This window comes from Giraffa tippelskirchi, chromosome 11 (genome assembly GCF_054371585.1).
Source record: "Giraffa tippelskirchi isolate mGirTip1 chromosome 11, T2T-mGirTip1v1.2.pri, whole genome shotgun sequence".
NCBI lineage: Eukaryota > Metazoa > Chordata > Mammalia > Artiodactyla > Giraffidae > Giraffa > Giraffa tippelskirchi.
The window spans coordinates 95,664,376-95,681,954 of record NC_137285.1 but is presented as its reverse complement, the minus strand read 5'-3'; the positions used below and the strand labels follow the sequence as shown (position 1 = coordinate 95,681,954).

The 17,579-nt window shown below is 38.9% G+C and overlaps 1 protein-coding gene across 3 annotated transcripts in view; it reads left to right on the top strand.

Moving 5' to 3' along the window:
* The first annotated feature begins 1,852 nt into the window (after positions 1 to 1,852).
* The window catches only part of RDX (radixin), a 129,596-nt gene continuing 113,869 nt past the window's right edge, over positions 1,853 to 17,579 (top strand). For 2 of the 3 annotated variants that reach the window (XR_014069230.1, XM_081543510.1), the window contains exon 1: positions 1,853 to 2,039. The gene's annotated coding sequence lies outside the window, so the exon portion shown is untranslated. Of the gene's footprint in view, positions 2,745 to 5,118; positions 5,157 to 10,476; positions 10,531 to 17,579 lie in introns of all 3 variants that reach the window. The other variant, XM_081543511.1, reaches the window with a different exon arrangement.

The window sequence follows — 17,579 nt, the reverse complement described above, 5'->3', positions numbered from 1 at the left end:
ATCAAATGATACTGGGTTTGGTCAGATTCTGCAACTTCCTAGCTGCATTACAGTAAGCAAATTACTTAACTCCTTTGAGGCTCTCTTTATTTACCAGTTTTTTAAAACTTCAATAATATTTACCTCAAACTCAGGGTTGTTGTAATTATTTTAAAAAGACAGTTATATAAAGCATTTCACACCAGTGCCTGTCATGTGACAAACGATAACGAATGCTTCATTTTCTGTTGCAAAAGTATGTTTGATTAGTGTGCTATCTAGGAATTTACACAATAGTTGGACTATTTTTATGCATGCAGCTTGTTGTAGAAGTCTGAAAAATCACCTGGATAATTGTTGCACCCCAGGGAGAAGGTTAGGGCCTAATCTTCTAGTTAAAAAAAGCACACACCTGATTCCCATCTTTGAGGACTCTGCACTCTAAAAGCCTTAGAATTAACTCTTGGGACTTTTAATTGCTCCCAGTGGTCTCAATGGAAACACGCTGAAGAGTAAATCTAATGAAAGTGATCAGAGGAGAGTTTCAGGAAAAAGTTATAGTCTCAGGGAAGACAAATAGTAAAGCAAGAACGATACAAATTATTTGTTCTAGAAAAGTTGAGTACACTAGTGAGGTTGTATTTGAGTAGGCTTCAGTGGTGGCTCAGACCCTTAAGAATCTGCCTGCAATGCAGGAGACCTTGGTTCCATCCTGGGATCAGGAAGATCCCCTGGAGAAGGGAATTGTTGCCCTCCAGTATTCTTGCCTGGAGAATTCCATGGACAGAGGAGCCTGGTGGGCTACAGTCCATGGGGTCGCAAAGAGTCGGACACGACTAAGCAACTTTTTCACTTTCAAACTTTGTTAATAAAAAGTAAACTATATAAAGCAGGGTAAACTAGGCTAATCTGATTTTGTGCACTTACTATTTCCATACGCAGAGCAAGTTTTGCTCTTTGAATCTCAGCAGAAAATACAAAAGGAATGGGAGTAGATGACAGAACATGGACATAAGTCTGTCTAGTCCCGACTACTAAAACGAGTGGGCTAGTGAGATCATGATCAGATGCCTAACTTTCACAAAGTCAAAGATAATTTAGGTTTGGCTGCTCTTTGCGGTCCCACTTCCATCATTTTTCTTTTCCTGACTTCTTCCTTGCCTGGATAAAAATTTGCACTCTCGATTGGGGTTTTGGTGGGGCCTAAAAATTGTCTCTGAAAAAGCAAGTTTTCTGGTTGGGTAAACACTGCCAAAATAAAGTTCTTCATTGCAAATATAAATCCGTCTAAGGTAGGCCTTTTTCTCTCTCCAGGTCCAGGATTTTCAAGTTTTCAACAGCCAAGTAACGCGCTCCACTCGGTCGTGGATTACCGGGGAAGGAATTCCTCCTTGGGGGGCGATGGAACCGCCCTCAGTGAATTTTCTGGCACCAGCGGGAGTTTCAAGTTTCCACCGGGAGGCGGCAGGCCCACTCCCAGCTCTGGGTTTGGGCGGTTTTGCTTCCCCGGGCATCGGGCTTCACTCTAGCCCAGTCCTCCCCACCGAAGGAGTCGCCCACCCCCGCGCGCGCCCCGTTCCCTCGGGACTCCGGAGCCGCAGCCGGGTCCTCGCGCGTCCCCGCCCCGGACTGAGACCCTCCCTCCCCCGGGCGACGCCCCGGCCGGCGAGTGGCCGCGAGCCCGAGGGGCTGGGCGGGGCTGGGCGGGGCTGGGCGGGGCTGGGCGGGGCTGGGGCGGGGCGCGGGCGGCCCGGCGGCGGTCGCCGCAGCGGCGTTGGCGCTCGGGCCGCGGCGCGAGGCCGGCCGGCCGGCAGGGGGAGGCAGGGGGAGGCCGGGGGAGGCGGGGGGCGCGGGGCAGCCCCGCCTCTCCCCCGAGGAGCCGCCGGGCAGCCATATTGCGGAGCTGTCTGCGGTGGCGGCGCCGCCTCTGCTCTCCGGCGTCCCGGCGCTCGTTCCACCGCTGTCTCTCTCTCTCTCCCCCTGCCGCAGCCGAGACGCCCGCCGCCGCCGCGCAGCGCCCCGGCCACTCTCGCGGCGGGAAGGAGCCGCCCGCTCCTGAGGTAAGCCGCCGGCGGGCTCCCTGCCCCCACTGCCGCTCCCGGGCTCCGCCGAAGCCGCTGAGGTGGCGGCGAGAAGTCGCGGCGCCCCGTGCTGCCCGGTGGCCTCGCCGCCAGGGCCGCGGCACCGCTCGTCCTAACGGTCCGGCGGGCCACGCCGCCCCCGGGGTCGCGGGCGCCGCGAGGCTCCGCCCGCGCGTCTCGGCCGCGGCCTGAACACGCCACCGCGAGCTGCTCCCTCCCGGGTGCGGGTCCGCCCTCAGCGTCGGCCCCGGGCTCGGTCGGGCTCCCGCCGCTCGGGCGCCGCCCCGGGCTCGGCCTGGCTCGTCCCTCCTAGGCAGTCTTGAGAATTCAGATTTAAGCGTAGGAAAAATGACATTTTTTTTTTTTTTTGCCGTGGTAGGAAAGGAATTTGTTACCACTTCTGCCCGGCCTCCGATTTGAGAGTAAAGGTGTTGAATTACTAGAGAGCGTGAGTTCCGCCGTGGGGGCAAAGGGAGGTTGTGTGACGGGGCTCGGGGAGCGAGCGGCTCCCGGCCCCCCGCACCCGCGCGGCGGCCGTGGCGGCTCTGGCCCCGGCCCAACCTGCTGCTGCTGCTGAAGTTGTAGGCGCCCCCCGAGCCCCGTAACTTTCTCCGATTTAATCCTAGACCCCAGTAGACAAGTTGAGTGCATTCCAGTCACCTCTTCCTTTAAAGGGTTGTTAAGGTAATTCTCAGGCTAACTTTGAAAAGGGGCGGGGGGGGGAAGCACTGTATTATTTTAGTTTAAATAGAGCACATCACATCCTGTACAGATGTAGCCTGGTTCTTTAACTATTCACACCATGTATTGAGCGTTTTTTTCTTTTTCTTTTTAAATACCATTAAGGAGTGGTTATTAACGAGGCTGGAAATGTGTTGAAAGTTAGCTTCATCAACAATATGTTTTAAAATCTGCTTGAGATTTTTGTCGGAAATTTAATGAGTTCTGTGGCAATAGACAGGCATGATGTAAATGTAAATACCTAAGATAGTAAGCATTTGTTTGATAAACGAGCGCTGGAAAATAGGCATTGAAATCTATTGTTTACTGAGCATACATTTTTTTTAGAGCACTAAATACTCTTTTATATTTTGGATGGAGCTCTGAATGAACAATTGCCCCGTTCATTTGCTGGATAAATAATGGCTTAATCCATTTGCCATAACAGCATTATTAGAGTTAAAAAGAGAGACTACTATTTAGGGTTGCGTTTAAATTTTTTTTCAGTATTACATTATTTTCACGTGTGCTTAATCTTCCAAAGACTAATAATTACCTCAAATGTGGTAAAAAACGTAAAACATTTCTTTTGAAGTTAGTGGATTGTAATTCATCTGTAAAATGAATTGCACTTTGTTTCTTTTGCTTAATTACTCTTTAAAAATACATGATGGTATTTAATAAACAATGTTTTTGTAATGAGGAATGAAAAGATACGCATTGAAATTCTTTACAGTATATTTAAATGAAACAAAATTTGTGGCATTTAGGAATGTTGAATTCTTGCTCTTGTGGATTATACATCGTTTTGTTCACTCTTGTATTCCCAAGCATGGCAGAGCGTAGGAGAGGCTCAGAACGGAAATTAATTTCAGCATGGGGAAAGTATGTTTAGTCTGTCCTTTGTTTTGGACATTTGCATTAACTGGAATTTAAATTGATATTTTGTTTCTGTGGTGGTGAGAAATGACAGACTGCTGTTCTTTCTCTCTTTTGTTAACACTCAGTAGTCGCAGAGAACAAGGGTTATTTCTTGATTTTTTGCTTCTCTATTCCCAGGAGCAGAATTGGATTTTATTATTCATTTTTATTTTGGCAGGTGGTTGAAATGAAAGTCTGTATGCATTTTATCTTAATTTCAGATCTGAATCTTCTAATATAATCTATCTAATGTAATTTTCTAGTACAGTGGAGTCTGAAATCTTCAGTTAGGATGGGAGTCAAGTTTTTTCATTTATTTTTAACTTAATTAAACTTAACATACATCATTTCAAAATGACAAATTTTCATCAATATTTCCCAAAGACCAAAGCCTAAAAAAATATGTCCTATTGAGACTGTGAGGATAGTCATGTTGGTGAACATACTTGATAGGGAATAGTTAATATAATACTATGCTATTGGTGTCAATCTGGGAAGTCAAGAAAGTCACCCTTTCTTGGCTGGCTTGGACATCCTGCAGGCCAGTAGCTCTTCTCAGGACCCTGATAACTACCCTTGGCTTACAGGAGTCAGTGGAACGGGATTGGATTGCTGTAGATTCCACTCTTACAATGTGATTTTAAACCTCATGGTGTCAGAAGCCCTTTAGGGAACTTCCCTAACTTCTGCAGCAAGTATATGCTCATCTGTTGGGTGGTAGGTGGCCAATCTGACCCCAGAGATTTCCTCAGTTTCTAGCCTCTTTCAGAGGAATCCTGCTTTACTGTTAGTTCTTGGTATATTTCTCAATATTCATTTACATTGCACATATTTTAAACCACTTTAAATGACTATAAAATTAATAAATTTTATGACAAAGTTAAAAAACCAGAAAGATGTTAAGGGACAAGGAAAAGTTCTCTCCAACTTCCGAGAACACCCCCAGTCTTCTTTTTCAGAGTTAATTGCTATTGGCCATTCCTCGTATATAGAAAATGCCAATATTTATGGAAGGGTAAATATATACTTTATATATATCCGTTATTTGCAATTTTAAAGTCTTTAAAAGTAAGGTTATTTTGTAACAAACAGTGAAAAGATGTTTGTTTATTACTATGTTGAGCATTCAATACTTAATATTTCTTGGATTTTCATCATTTGAAATCAGAATGGAATTTCCTATAAGTGTTTACGTACCTGTGTAAATTTTTTTCTTGATTGAAGGTGAACTCACTTTTTGTTTTCTTCCTAGGGTATGGTATATAACTGACACTGGAAAATATCCTTTAAAAAAAGGTTTATGATTTTGGATAGTGAAATGTCCCTATGATAGATGTAGCTTTTTGCCTGAAAACTGTTTGGAAAGAAAGTATGATTCATATGATTCACTTCTTTATTTCTTCGTTCCTTTTAATAGTGAATCCAGTCTTTAACTTCTTAGAAGGTTTTTTCCAGGTTAGTATTTGTATACATTTTTGTTTCTTTAGTAGTATTCATTTTTCGGTGCATTGGGCCTTAGTTGCAGCACATGGTGTCTTTGTGCTGCATGAGGGATCTTTCCTTGCTGAGCACGGGCTTCTCTCTAGTTGAAGCGCATGAGCTCCAGAGCAAGTGGGCTCTGTAGTTGTGACCTGCGGGCCTAGTTGCCCTGTGGCATGTGGGATCCTAGTTCCTTCTCCTTCATTGGAAGGTGGACTCTTAACTGCTGGACTACCAGGGAAGTCCCTGTATAGGTGGTTTTTTTGTTGTTGTTGTTGTTGTTTTTGAGTGGCCAATATGTATAGAAATTCTTGCAAATTCATGGAATTTTAATTTTTTTTTTCCTATTGCAATATCAGTTACCTTTCAGCAGAATTCTAAAGTATGTTTTATAGAGGCTAGTTATATATGTCAGTAAGGTCATTGGACTTTCTTTTACATCAGGTAATCTAATATGAATAGAATGGTCTAGAAACATTGGTTGCTTTTCTGCATAATTTACATACATGTGAAAATAAAATCTTTTAGTTCTAGTAAAGTTGATTTATTGGAAAATGACATTCTCTTTACTGTTAACTGGAGAGGAGATCAGCAAGCTAGTTTGTAGACCAAATTCAGCCCACTACCTATTTTTGTAAATAAAGTTTTATTTCAACACATGATATCTCATTGGTTTACCTATTGTATGTGGTTGCTATTGTGCTACAACAGAGAGTATTTGCAACAGAGGCTTTGTGGGCCACAAAACCTAAAAGGTTTACTTAATCTGGCCCTTTGCAGAAAAGTTTGCTGACTCCTGCTTTAAGGTATCATTCATACATTTGGACGTTTATAATCGTATGCCAGATACTCTTTGCATTTGTTAAGTAAGATAATGAGACCATCACACTTTAATGGGAATATACTCATGCCATTTTATATACCAGGAAGTGTATTTAAATGCTTTGTGTATATAAACTGTAATTCATATTCAGTGTAACAGCATTGTAAAAGTAGTTTTTTGTGATGTGAATTCTTTGTGTTTTTTGTACTAAACAAAAAAAACTTGTGTTTCTGTAAATTAGCTAATAACCTTTTGATAACCAGAGTAGTTTTTTGTAATCAGAAGTCCTGGTAGTACTCAGAATGATGTGGGCCAAGTGTAATAGAGGGACCATTAAAAGGGAAAATGGGGACTTAGGAGATCTTAGCCCTGGTTAATTGAATCTAGTCACGCCTTGGCTTTTATGGAGAGTGTGATATGGACCAAACTTTCATTAGCCATCCTTAGCAGTCTTGATATTTAAGCTGTTTCTAGATTCTAGACTGAAGGAAACTACAAAATTCTAGTTTGGTTATTAAGCAAAGTTGGCGCTCCAAATCTGTGTGTTCTCCCAACCTTGATTGAAAATATTCCGGGGGGTGGGGGGAGAATTCCTGAAAGTTCCAAAAAGTAGAACTTGAATTTGCCACATGCTGGCAAGTATTTACATAGCATTTACATTGTATTTACAATTATTTACATAGCATTTAACATTGTATTTAGTTATTTACATAGTATTTACATTGTATTAGGTATTATAAGTAATGTAGAGATAACTTAAAGTATATGGGAGGATGTGTATAGGTTATATGCAGATATATTTTGTATGTATATGTGTGCATGCTAAGTCTCTTCAGTTCAGTTCATTCGCTCAGTTGTGTCCGGCTCTTTGCGACCCCATGGACTGGAGCACGCCAGGCCTCCCTGTCCATCACCAACTCCAGGAGTTTACTCAGACTCATGTCCATTGAGTTGGTGATGCCATCCAACCATCTCATCCTCTGTCATCCCCTTCTCCTGCCTTCAATCTTTCCCAGCATCAGGGTCTTTTCAGTGAGTCAGCTCTTTTCATCAGGTGGCCAAAGTATTGTAGTTTCAGCTTTAACATCAGTCCTTCCAATGAATATTCAGGACTGATCTCCTTTAGGATGGACTGGTTGAATCTCCTTGCAGTCCAAGGGACTCTCAAGAGTCTTCTCCAACACCCCAGTTCAAAAGCATCAATTCTTCAGCGCTCAGCTTTCTTTATAGTCCAACTCTCCCATCCATACATGACTACTGGAAAAACCATAGCTTTGACTAGATGGACCTTTGTTGGTAAAGTAATGTTTCTGCTTTTTAATATGCTCTCTAGGTTGGTCATAACTTTTCTTCCAAGGCACAAGCTTCTTTTAATTTCATTTTTATTTAATTTTTTAATATAAATTTTAATTTAAAGTCTCTTCAGTTGTGTCCAACTCTTTGCGACCCTATGGATTGTAGCCTGCCAGGCTCCTCTTTTCATAGAATTCTCCAGGCAAGAATACTGGAATGGGTTGCCCTGACCCTCCTCCAGGGGATCTTCCCAACCCAGGGATTGAACCCGAGTCTGTTATGTCTCCTACATTGGCAGCTGGGTTCTTTACCACTGGTGCCACTTGGGAAGCCCATATATGTATAACGATGTACGGGTACATGTATTTTGTATAAGGGGCTTGAACGTTTCTAGATTTTAGTGTCTGCAGGAGGGTCCTGGAACCAATCCCCTGTGGGTACCAAGAGATGACTGTATACCTAAAGTGCTTACCATTTATATCTAATTACTAAGCAGCGTGACAATTATAGATAATATTAAATGTGTCAAATTAACTGGCCTTTAAATTTGATTGTCAAATTAAATGAGATTATTGAAAGAGTCTTAAGTGGGATGATAAAGGCCTGAATTTGGAAGACCTAGTTAGGGGTTTTTATTTTTCCCCCAACATTCACGGTTGCTGTTTCTTGGAGCCTGTTGCTTACTAGTTCACTCATCTGAGTGGAAAATAATTGACTTTGATAATAATCAACAGAAAAGTTCCAGTGAATATTATGTATTTAATTTACTAACAAACACTTGAGGCCCTACTGTGAGCCAGACACCATTCCAGTTTCTCAGAAGGGAGATCGAATATCTCAAAAGTTAGAAACTTAGTGATAGGACTGCCATGTAACGTTAGTGACTGCGTGACAGAGTACTGTCTAATTTTAAAGATATTTCAGAAACATACTGACTTTATTCTGCTTTGAAAATTAAGTTACTATAATAGCTGGTGTTTTAAAACATGTGGAGAGAATTCCTTAGGTCAGTTTGAGATGTTTCTTCTTTCTAGCAGACTTACATGAACCTATCTTTGTTTTCCCATTTTTATAAACATTTATTATATGAATTTTTAATGTTTCTTTAAATGTAAAGTGAAGAAATTGGACTGGATTTAGCTTTCCTACCTTTTAACATTTAAAATTAATTTTTGAAAATGGTACTTTGTTTTCCTACCCTCCTAGGAAACAATACAGGCATAGTGTTTTCTCTTTTTTAAGTTTAAAAAATTCATTTAGAAAAGAATTTAAATTCAGTGTAAAACTTAGCTTTCTGCTTTATGTTTGTTTTAGGTTCTAGAAATTTGCTTTGCATTTCCAGTAACATGTATATTGCTCAAAAATGTTGAATATTTTATTTCCTTGAACAGAAATCACTTCCTACATGAGTACTTAATACCTTATTTAGAACTGCCTGTATCCCTTACAGGAAATTAGTTTACAAAGGTAATTATATCAATATTACTGTGCAGTTACAGCATCTTTAGAAGTAGTCTTTTTGACCTGAAAACAACAGAGGAAAGAGCTTTAACTTCTTGAAATGTTCTGGTAACTGGGATGAGCTTCTCTAGAATGATGTCAGAGGAACGCAGACTAGGATAGCCAAAAGAGCACAAGACTTGGACAAAGGACTTGTGACTTTGTTGACTAGCCTTATTTCCTTCTGCATGTGACTTATTTGAATCTTCATTTGCTTAGTTAGAAGAACAAGGGATTGTGATTCTTACCTTGGTCAGAAGGAGGAAGGGCAGTTATTAGGAAGATTAGATAATGTAGGTAAAGTGGCTAAAGAGTGAACTTTCTGCAGATAATTCCATTTACTACCCTTGTCCTTGCTTTTGGCCTTATTTCTTGTTTGGAGATAAAATTCTTGTCCTTTGCTTCTCTTGGAAAGTCACATGGCATTATGTAGGTAAAGTACGTTATTACTGCTATTAGATTCAGTCCTTAACAGAGCTAAAAAATTTAATAAACAATTCTTTGTATATTTGAGGTTTTAAAACTGTAGGTCTGTAAACTTGAATAGAGAGAAAAGTTACATCTTTACATGTTTTCTTCCATTATGAATGTGGGCAGCAGTAGCAGAGACTGTTTCCAATAGAAATTGTAGATATTTTCATGATGCATTATTGTTGCAGATCTCAGAATGATGTTTAATACCCATCATTACTTAAAGTTTAATTATTAGATACACTGGTAGATATTTATTTAAAGATTAATAAAGCACATATATTACTGTATCATGAATTTATGCGTTTTATATTGATAGTTATAGTTTGATATAATTGGCTTTTTATGTGATGCTGTGTATTTTATGTATTTAAAAGATAATTTTATAGGAAGGAGTTCATAGACTTGACCAGAGGTCCCATGTTGGGGGAAAAAAGTGATTAAGAACTTTTTGGTAGATGCATGCCATTATTGCATTAATTTGACTGCCAGAATTACCTTATTAATTCATTTTGTACTTTGTTATCCTGCTTCTCAATCCCCAGTAAGGTGGCAGAGGAATCCTTTTGTAATTTTATGGTCTGTGGAAAGACCACATTTATATTCATAGATGAGGTCTGAAAAGAGAGAAAAAAAAAAGTACAGTTATGCTTGGGGAGAAGAATATCTTAAGAATAAAATTAGGCATCCTCATATAAATTATTGAAGCATCATCGTAGACCCAGTATGGACAGACTTAACACCTGTTTTACCACCTGACAGGTGACGAGAGTCTGCTGTTGTGCCATGGATTAATAGAGCTCAAGGTGTTAAGTGTGAGGCTGTTTTTTCCATTGTACGGAAGAAGAGAGGCTGTTTTAGGGTCACCTTCAGAGTTTCAGGATGAAGAAGAGAAAGCTTTATGTGATTGTTTTGTCTCTGTGTGGCACTGTGTTTGAGTACACGTTCATGCATTTTCTGGAAAGGAGAGATGTGTATGTTGGCGGCGTCTCTTAAGACTGTTTGCCACGACTGCTTCATTGCTTCTGTGGGAGCCAGTGTGGAAAAGAGGTTGGGTGAGACCACTAAGAAATTTAGAAAGAGCGGGGAGGAAGGAGTAAATTTTTTTTCAATAATTATTTATTATGAGGGCAAGGGGAGAAGAGTTTGTTTTTATTATATATTTTTGATATACAGTGGTTAAGTGATTATATGCTATCATTTTTCTAGAGAAGAAAGAAAGGAAGGCAGTGAAACACAGTTTTCAAGATGAACCAGTTACAGGTATAAACCGAGGACATGTATCTAGGTACCTTGGCTTTTCATGTGACATTTTATTAAATTGTTCATTCTGCTACTAACAGGTGCCATTTTCAAGGGGAAAAAAAAATGTGCTAATATGATCATAGGAGGACTAGAAATGTACTATTGAGGTTGAATAATATTATAAATACTTTTTAATGATCCCTAAATTGGCTAAAATCTTAGGATTTAACTACATTTATACACAGCTTCATCCTAAAAAATTTAAGGTAGAATTCTTATGTATACCATGATAGGAATAAATTGGTATGTAGTGAAATATATTCTTAAAATTCTTATTTGATTTTTAAAATTAGTAACTTAACAAAAAATAAGACTCTAGTTAGTATTAAATGCTCAGTTCTGTATATCCAAAATCCTTTGTAAGGATACCTGCTTTTTTACTTAGTTATAATAGGTGGCTATGTATTCTGCATTTTTACTTATACTTATGTAAATGTTGACACAGTTTGTCCATCTTATCATGTAATTTCAACATTACTTTCATTGTGATTTTGATTTTAATCATTGGATGTTATAATATTGTTGTACTGCTGAGAATATCTTAGTACAGTTTGCTTTGTTTCGTATATTTATTTATTTGGAATATACTCCAAAGTAGATTTCCTGTTCAAAGAAGCTTTGTTGCTTTTGTTATATATTGACAACTTATTTTCCAGAAATATGGTGTCAGTTTATGATGCTAATTGATTTTCAAGAGAGAACACTGGTCTGAAAATATGTATTTTAGGAATTTCTTTTAGAAGTCAACTATATCCTTATTTGCAGAGGCTTTTTGTTAGGCCATTCACTTTCCACAGTTCATATAGATCCGTTAGGCTTGCTGGAGATTTTAGAAGCTTACTTAGTGTGTGTGTAAACCTGGTTTTGTATATGTTGGCCTGTGGTATATTTGTTCTTTTATGTCATCAGAGTGTTCATACTAAACCTAACAGGGTTATTTTGCTTGAAAAGTCAGTTTCTAAAGAGTGTAACTTGAAGTAACTCTAATATGACAAACTTGGATAAATTATTTCTTTAGGTAAAAGGAAACTTAATTATTTACCTTTACCTTTTTTATTTACCTTTATTTAATTCCAGTATTTGATTAATACATAACTTTAAGAAATTCTGCAAAAACTTATGTACATAATATTTATTTACCTGCCTAACTGATGCTGTGTTTGATGAATACTCTTTCTGTAATGTGAGTGCTTTAACTTAAGTTTATAGTCTGGCATGCAAGTAATGCTCACTTTTTCCCTTTGTTCTTCTTTACCAGTGAGACCTGGCACAGGAAGGGCTCAGCAGCCATATGGTTTAGCAAATAACAATGATCAGGACATGAGCAAGCTCTCTTGAGTATCTGCTAACTTCTCTAGGGTATGGCCATGGGGTCTGATATGGTAATAGAGTGCTAAATCAAGAGGGTGAAAATTGATTGGTTGTTGTTCAGTTTCTAAGTACTGTCTGACTCTTTGCGACCCAATGAATTGTACTATCTCCCAGAGCCTGCTCAAACTCATATCCATTGAATCAGTGATGCCATCCGACCATCTCATCTGCTGTCGCTGCCTTGTCCTCCTGCCCTCAGTCTTTCCCAGCATCAGAGTCTTTCCCACTGGGTGGGCTCTTTGCATCATGTGGCTAGAGTTTAGGAGTGCTTCAGCATCAGTCCCTTCCAATGTATATTCAGGATTGATTTCCTTTAGGATTGCCTGGTTTGATCTCCTTGCAGTCCAAGGGATTCTCAGGAGTCTTTTCCAGCACCATAATTCAAAAGCATTAATTCTTTGGCACTCAGCCTTTTTTATGGTCCAGCTCTCACATCCGTACATGACTACTGGAAAAACCATAGCTTTGACTGTATGGATTTTTGTCAGCAAAGTGATGTCTCTGCTTTTTATTACGCTGTCTAGGTTTTTCATGGGGCTTCCCTTGTGGCTCAGCTGGTAAAGAATCTGCCTGCAATGTGGGAGATCTGGGTTCGATCTCTGGGTTGGGAAGATCCCCTGGAGAAGGGAATGGCTACCCACTCCAGTACTCTGGCCTGGAGGATTCCATGGACTGTATAATGGGGTTGCAAAGAGTCAGACAAGACTGAGTGACTTTCACTAGGTTTGTCATAGCTTTTCTTGCAAGGAGCAAAAGTCTTTTAATTTCATGGGTGTAGTCACCATTGACAGTGATTTTGGAGCCCAGGAAAATAAATTATGTCACTATTTCCATGTTTTCTCATCCTATTGGCCATGAAGTGATGGGACCAGATGCCCATGATCTTAGTTTTTTGAATGTTAAATTTTAAGCCGGCTTTTTCGCTCTCCTCTTTTACCCTCATCAGGAATGCCTTTAGTTCCTCTTCACTTCCTGCCATTAGAGTGGTGTCATCTGCATATCTGAAGTTGCTGATATTTTTTCCGGCAGTCTTGATTCCAGCTTGTGAGTCATCCAACCCAGTATGTTGCATGATGTTCTCTGCATAGAAATTAAATAAGCAGGGTGACAATATACAGCCTTGACTTACTCCTTTCCAAATTTTGAACCAGTCCATTGTTCCATTTCTGGTTCTAACTGTTGCTACATGTCCTGAATATAAGTTTCTCAGGAGGCAGGTAAGGTAGACTGGTATTCCCAACTCTTTAAGAATTTTCCACAGTTTGTTGTGATCCACACAGTCAGAGGCTTTAGTTAGTCAATGAAGCAGAAGTAGATATTTTTCTGGAATTTCCTTGCTTTTTCTGTGATTCAACAGACATTGGCAATTTGATCTCTGGTTTCTCTGCCTTTTCTCTGGTTCCTCTGCCTTTTCTAAATCCAGCTTATACATCTGAAAGTTCTTGGTTCATGGACTGTTGAAGCCTAGCTTGATGGATTTTGAGCATTACCTTGCTAGCATGTGAAATGAGTGCAGTTGTATGGTAGTTTGGAATGAAAACTGACCTTTTCCAGTCCTGGGGTCACTGCTGAGTTTTCCAAATTGGCTGGCATGTTGAGTGCAGCACTTGAACAGCATCATCTTTTAGCATTTGAAATAGCTCACCTGGAATTGCATCACCTCCACTAGCTTTGTTACTCATGATGCTTCCTAAGGCCCACTTCACGCTCCAGGATATCTGGCTCTAGGTAAGTGACGACGCCATTATGTTTACCTGGGTCATTAAGATCTTTTTGTACAGTTCTTCTGTGTGTTCTTGCCACCTCTTAATCTCTTCTGCTTCTGTTAGGTCCTTGCCGTTTCTGTCGTTTATTGAGCCCATCTTTGCATGAAATGTTCCCTTGGTATTTCTTAATTTTCTTGAAGAGAAGATTGATCTAGGGCAATTAAAATTTCTGGTACTGTACTCTGGTAGGAGCAAACCTGAAGTACCTCTGTAAGGTTACATAGACAGCTCAGGGCTTACAGAAATCCCACGTTGGGGAGTGAGTTAGGGACATGAGCTTTCTGACCAAAATTATAAACTCCATAAAGAAACAAGTCATAATGAATTGGAAACAAAGTTTTATAGGAATATAAAATAAGCATTGTAGGGATAAAAGGATTCAATGCAAATTATAAAATAGTATAGCATTAAATTTTTTTTAAGAGACTAAAAGTGAATTTTTAGAGGTTTATATAATCACTTAAAATTTAATGTAGTGGACAGGTAAAACATTAAGAACACCTGCAGAGAATTAGTGACTGGAGGAGTGTTACACAGAAAAGTAAAGAGATGAAAAATGTGAATTTGTAGGCATGGATTAGAAAACAAGACAGTCATTATGTATCTAATTAAAGAATTGCTGACTGGGAGAGACAGTGGGTAATAATTTTCCAGAATTTGAGAAAAGCACGAGTCTTCAGAATAAGAAAGCTTACCAAATCCTCAGCAAGAGAAATAGAAGCAAATCTGAAGAATGTGCTCACACACACAATCTTAAAGGAAAGCAGAGAGAAAAAGCATACCTGGAATAGATTAAATTGACAGCAGACTTTTCATCAGTAACAGATGCCACGAGGAAACTAGTATTTTCCAAATACTGAGAGAATAACAGTTGATTTAGAATTTTATATGCTATTGAATTATTCTTGAGTGAAAAAAGGAAGTATTTATTACAAAGATACAATAATTCTAAACCTTTACTCACCTAATAACATAGCGTTGCTTGCTTGCTAGTTGTGTCTTGACTCTTTGCGACCCCATGGATTGTAGCCCGCCAGGCTCCTCTGTCCATAGGATTCTCCAGGCAAGAATACTGGAGTGGGTTGCCATTCTCTTCTCCAGGGATCTTCACAACCCAGGGATCAAACCAGTTCTCCTGTATTGCAGACAGATTGATTATGTTCTGAGCCACCAGGGAAGCCCAATAACATAACCTATATAAAACCATATAAAAAATAAAAAACTGGCAATTTATAAGAAGAAATTAACATCCACAATCAGTTGAGAAAATGTAATACATTTTTTTCTCAACTTGATCAGCTAAACTGTGTAGGGACGTCCTAGGTGGTGCTAGTGGTAAAGAACCTGCCTGCCAATCAGGAGACTTAAGAGACGCAGGTTCGATTCCTGAGTCGGGAAGATCCCCTGGAGAAGGCAATAGCAACCCACTCCAGTATTCTTGCCTGGAGAATCCCATGGACAGCTGACAGGCTACAGTCTATAGGGTCGCACGTGGTCAGACACGACTGGAATGACTTAGCATACAAACTAAACTGAAAGTAGAGAGGCTGGAAGCACAACATTAAATACTTGATCTGGCTTGATGTAGCTTATAAATGCAAACATACATTATTTTCATTTATATTCGGAACAAGCAAAAAGGAAACTAAGCTGACCAAGCCCCAGACATAATGGAAATGCATCCTTTGACTGTAGTGTAGTCAACGCAGAAATAAATAATAAAAAGCACTCTGCCCCCAGGTCTCTAACCACTCTATTTGAAAGTTTAAAACTGGACACTGAAGCACCTAGAGTTAAACAGTAATGAAAGTGGTACAGGAAAATAGTAGAGTTTTAAATATAAGATATTTTTCCCCTTAATTTTTCCCCCCGAAAGGAGATTTATATTTGTTTTCGTAGGAACTGTCTCATTGCAAGATGTTTTGTCTTGAGCATGGATGTACTGTTTAAGAAACTGACCTGAAATGCCTTTAGTACATGTCAGTTTGGAAAGCTCATAGAGCTCAACTGATAAGTGATTTAAATGTAAAAAGGAGGCTGAGAAGTTTAGAGGAGAACTGGTTTCTTAAAAAGTCACTTAAAAATAACACACCTAGTTACACTGTGTGGATATTAAATTATATTCCAACAATACAAATAGGAAAATATAAAGCCCTACTAAGGTTTTATACAAGTGAGTAGTTGTGGCTTAAGATAAAAATTTTAGTGATAGAATCAAAAAGTACTTTATGTAATCTGGAAAGCACCTAACTTCAAAAATTTGATAAAGATGCGCATGTTTTGTGTTTCAGGAATTTAGATTATTTTACATAGTCAGATAATGATTTTAAAATAGTCTCAGTGGCAAAATAGGGAGATCACTTTAAATTTGTAATATCCTTATGGTGGGATGTATTTAGTTTGTGACCTTAATGCATGTATTAGAAAAAAGATTGGAAATTACTTAGGTAGGCTTTCAGTTTTAGGGATTAGAAAATTAGCCACAGAGTCAAGCCAACTACTGAGTAGAAAAGTGATGAGGAGTAGGACAGAAATTAATAAAGCAGAGAAATAAGCAGATTGATAAAACTGAAAGCTGGATTTTAGACCAATAAATGAAGCAAACTCCTGGCAAGATTAATTGATCAAAAAGGAAGACAAAATGGACAGTGTTAGGAATGGAAAGGAGATCATCACTGTAGATGTAGTAGAGATATTAAAAACTATGAAAGATTCTATGAATATAGAAATATGTCACCAAGACTTGCAGAAAAAAACAGATTTGAGTAGGGGTAGAGGTTTAAGCTGTGTTATAGACATGCTGTATTTGAGGTATCATTTAGATACTGAGCAAACCAAGTTAGCTAAGCAAGACTAGAGATACAGATTTGGGAGTTAACTAGCTTATAAATGGTGTAAAAGGTTGGTTGTGAGGCTGTTTTAAGACCTGAGATGATCTGATAGTAGGAGTTAAAAAGAGGATTTAGAAGTGAAAGCTAGGACTGAAGTACAGTAAAGTTCATGAAAGTAGGTGATCGTAGATAAGGAGTATCGATCATTTCCTAGTTAAGAGTTAAGCAGTAAGAGAGAGATGAGATACTTCATGCTTCTAACTGAATTTCATACCCCATTGTATTAGGTGAGAAATTTCTCATGATGAAGTTCCCTCTGTAGGGAGGTTTATTAGCATGTGATCAGCTAAAATTTAGAGAAATGACCTTATTTTGATCCTTTGTTTTTATTTTAATTTGAAGAATTTTCATTTTTATTAAAGTAGTATCTTAAGAGGAAGTTGATAATGTATTTTTTAAATTCAAAATTAATTGTATGTTTATCAGTAGTTCATAGTGTAATGAATAAAAGTTCTTGACAGATATTACTTGTATATAGTGGTTTTCAGGTAATTATATACTTCTTACAATAGGTTTTCAAATTGGAATGATAATCTGATTTTTCCTGGATGGTTAAATGGTTAAGAATGTTAGATCTTTTGGTAGTTTTATAGGGGGAAAACCCAATTTTGTTAGATGTTTGTAAAGAAATTTTCCCTAAAATAGCATGTTTTCCCTGGATTAAGATTTAGTTCTGTTGTCTTAGGGGGTGAAGGTAATTTAACGTTGGTCCTAAGGATAGTTCTGTATTTCAGTGAAGGCCGTTCACTTGCTGGTGAGGAGCATGCTGGTTCCTAGTGTGCAGACTTAAAGCTGTTTGTATCCACCTGAGGTGAAAAAGTTACTGTTAACATGTTTGTCTCTACTTGGACTTTTAAAGTTTCAAGGAGGAAAAATAATTTTCTTTAAAAATTTATCTTTGTGTAGTTTACATTAATCAGTGTTTCCTTTTTTGTCTTTGACAGTGTAGAAGAAAGGTTGAAAACTGTTCTGGAGTTGG